The sequence below is a fragment of the Galeopterus variegatus genome, unplaced genomic scaffold, assembly GCF_000696425.1.
Source record: "Galeopterus variegatus unplaced genomic scaffold, G_variegatus-3.0.2 Scaffold1008, whole genome shotgun sequence".
Classification (NCBI taxonomy): Eukaryota; Metazoa; Chordata; class Mammalia; order Dermoptera; family Cynocephalidae; genus Galeopterus; species Galeopterus variegatus.
The window spans coordinates 226,353-230,341 of NW_007727119.1; positions in this window are offsets into that span (position 1 = coordinate 226,353).

The window sequence follows — 3,989 nt, forward strand, 5'->3', positions numbered from 1 at the left end:
TGTCTCAGGAGCTCCTTCATCCACGCTGGGTCTTCTCCGATCACCCCCTCTTTCCATCTCCTCCCCCTCACCCCAGACGGCCAATGGCCTTCTTCTTCCATCTGGTGCCCCAAGAGGCCAACACCATCAAAACAGGTCAGTGCAGGCTCCCCTTCATCCACACCCAACTCATAAGGCAAGTGGCTTCAAGTCGCTAAGGCAGGCTGCGGCCTACTGAGCTGTTAGCCAGAGGAGTGACTATGGACATTGTGTTCTCAAAGCCCTTAATACAAATGTGAGACGAGGCTGAGGACGTCATAGTCAGAGCAGACCCCCTCTCCTGCTAATCAGACTAGCCCTGAGTGAGCTGCACTGCTGGTCTGGGGACAAAGAAAGGCAGTGGCCTTTCCCAGTGTTGCACAGTTGACCACATACTAGTGCTCTGTGGAGAGATTGTCTTGTCCATATAGCAGTTGTTTTTAAAAATAATAAAATGAAAAGTTTAAGGATAATATAACAATAATATAACAATCACTTGTGTTCATGCCCTGCAGAATGAAGAAACATAGTGATTTTGTCATAATTGCTTCAGATCTTTTATACATTATGAATACACTTTAAATTCCTTAATTTCATGACCATACCATTCTCTTCTGTCCTTCCTTAAGGCAACCACCATCTTGAAAGTGATGTGGTCTAGTCCACTCCTACATGTATTCATAAATTCATGTGAATGAAATCATTCCAATTGCGACTTGCTTTTTGTTGTTATTGTTTTTATTTTGTTTGTTTTTGAGATTCAGGTACATTTAGTTCACTCATTTTAGCTACTACATAATACTCTATTCTGTACCATAACTTATGAAGCCTCTCCCCTGCTAATTGCTATTTGGATTTTTGCAAATATTTCTGCTATTATAGACAATGCTCTGTCTCCTTGCTAAAGAGAGTGAGCGTTTCCCAAGAGAACATACCCAGAGGTGGGATTACTGGATATGGAATGCACATGCTGAATGTCACTAGATGTTGCTAGATCACTCTACAAAGCGAATGTACCAATTTACTTTCTTATCTAAAATGTATGAGAATTTGTTTCTGCATATCATCAACAACGTTTAGTTTTTCAAGATTAAAATTTTATTTTTCTTTGCCAATCTGGTGGATATGAAGTAGTGTCACTGTTTTAACTTGCGTTTTCTTGATTATTAATGAGCTTGAGCACCACTGCAAGGTTTTGGGCCTTTGCAGTTTTCTCTTATGTGGATTGCTTTATCCTTTATGCCCATTTTTTTATTGGATTCTCTTTCTCTCTGTCTCTCAGTTGATTTGCAGGCATTTTTTGATATTCTAGAGTCTAATTCTTGTTTTATACCATGCAAATTTTCTCTTGGCTTGTCCTTTCACTTTGTATATGGTAGCTTTTGTTGAACAGAAGTTTTAAATCTTGATGTAACCAGATCTTTTTCTTTAGATTAATTCTTACAAAATACTTATAAATATTTGTCAGCTTTTTCTTTGTAAAAAGTGCTCCAAAATCTCAGTGGCTGACAACAACAGACTCTTTCTTGCTCCCTTCACATGAGGCCTGGTGTAGCAGCTCTGCTGGTCTTAGCTGGGCTCACTGGCCCAGCACAGCTCTATGTGTCTTCTCGTTCTGGATCCCCAACTGAAGAGCTACCACTATCTGGGGTGTGTTCACTTCCTGAGCTGCTGTAACAAATTACCACAAACTGGGTGGCTTAAACAACAGACATTTACTCTCTCACAGTTCTGTAGGCCAGGAGTCCAAAATCAAGGTGATGACAGAGTGTTGGCTTTTTGTGGAGGCCCCAAGGGAGAATCCTTTCCGTGCCTCTCGCCTAGCTTCTGGTGGTCACTGGCAATCCTTAGCATTCCTTTGCTTGTAGATGTATCACTCCAATCTCGGCCTCTGTCTTCACGTCCCCTTCACCTCTGTGTCTTGTATGTCTCAAATCCCTATCTATCTTTTTCCTATAAAGGCACTTGTCATTGGATTTAGGACCCACCTGGATAATCCAATATGATCTCATCTCCAGATCCTTAACTTAATTACACCTGCAGAGATCCTGTTTCCAAGTAGGGTCATACTTACAGGCTCTGGGTGAACATATCATTGCAGAGGTGGGGGAGAACCATTCAGCCCACTATGTGGGGCATGTTGTTATCATGGCAAAGGGCAGATAGTCAAGTGAAAACAGAACGTGTGATGCTTCCTAAAGCCCCACTGGGAGTAGGCGCACCATCCCTCTGGGCTGCATGGCATTGACCAAAGCAAATCTCATGGTCAAGTCCACCTACTGAAAGCACTGCAAAGACACATGGCAAAGAATGTGAGTGTTTAATCCCATTACAAGAGGAAGCAAATAGTTGGTAACAATAACTCAATCTCTCTACATTATTTTTAAAGTCAGATAATATTATGTGGCTTTTAACAAAAAGCAAGCATCCTCATGCCATCCAGTCCAAGAACTGATCCTCTCCCTAAGCAATGGTTCTCACCTGCTTCTCAGTCTCCTTTTCTGGGCTCTAAATGTTACCCTTTCTTTTTTTTTTTTTTTTTTTTCTTTTTGTCTTTTTTTGTGTCCGGCAATGGGATCGCAACCCTCAGTGTTGCGCCCGCACCTCGCTCAGCCAGTGAGCCGGTCTGTATGTGGAATCCGAACCCTCGGTGGGAGCGCCAGCACGCTCCCAAGTGGCACACTGTAGCAGTGCGCCACCGGGCCGACCCGTTATTTTTTTCTTTATACCACTTACTACTGCCTGATATTACACACTTATGTATTAGTTAATGTTTATGTCACTCTCCATCAAAATATATTTTGTTCACAACACCTTAAAACAGGCTCAGGCATGTGGTAGGAACTCAATAAATATTTGTTCAGTGGATGCATAAAAGAATGAATGCACTATTTTGTTATTTGTTTAGGTATTTATTTGCATATTCCTAAATAATAGACTAACTCTGCTATTTATCAGAGTTTTAGAAGTACAGATTATCTAAGGATTTTCTGCTAAACAAAATAAAGTTGTAACCCTCTTATCCACGATCATCCTACTAACATGTACTTGCCTGTTATCTTCCAAATTTAGTTATGTCACCAATTTTTAGCTAAATCAATATGCAGTATTTGCATTATTGTAACTATGTAAATTTTTCTCATAGTTGAACTGTATAATGTCCAATGTTTACTTTCCCTTTCTTGTACAAACATTTTGTTTTTCTTGAAGTTATAATGACCTCAATCTTATTTTCTATGTACCTATCACAAATGCTTTCCCCATGAATATATTGGATATAAAAGTCTATCCACTTGGCTTTTCCTTAAAGCAACCTTCCCGGGGTCCTCTGTTCCAATATCTGCTGGTCACTCTCCCAAGCAGCTCTGCAGCTGTTGTCCTGGGATTTCCTTTCACCATCACCATCTGACTGCCTTTCACCTCTGTCCTGGCCCTTGTCTTCCTTCTCGGTTTCTAGTTTCCACTCCAACGTTTTCCCCCCTTTGGATGGAGCACGTAACTGCAAAAGCTTGATAACTTCAGAATGAAATGTTTTCATTCATTGTACTGTCCCAGTGAGCCATTTGAATCTCAACACTTTGTGTCCTTTAGTTACCAGGTATCTTATTTTATTATTTCCTTTGATAATTTCCTTCTCAGTATTTTTCTCTGTCCTCTTTTCGGGAACATTCAGGTGTTAGATTTTTAATGAATTCTTTAATGATTTTATCTTTGTTTTCCTTTTTACCATCTTGTCTTCTTCTATTTTCTTGTAAAATTTCTCTAAGCTTTATCTTCCATTTCTCCAATTGACTTTGAGGAAATTTCTGCCATAACAATTTTCATTTACAAGAGCTCTTTCCTGTTCTCTGAAATGCCTCTTAAAAGCATCTTTCTCTTATTTCTTTTTTCTTCTCTTATGTCAGTGAGAATCATAATTATAGTTTTCCTGAAGTTATATAGTAATTATAGGGTTTTTTTAATTAAAAAAA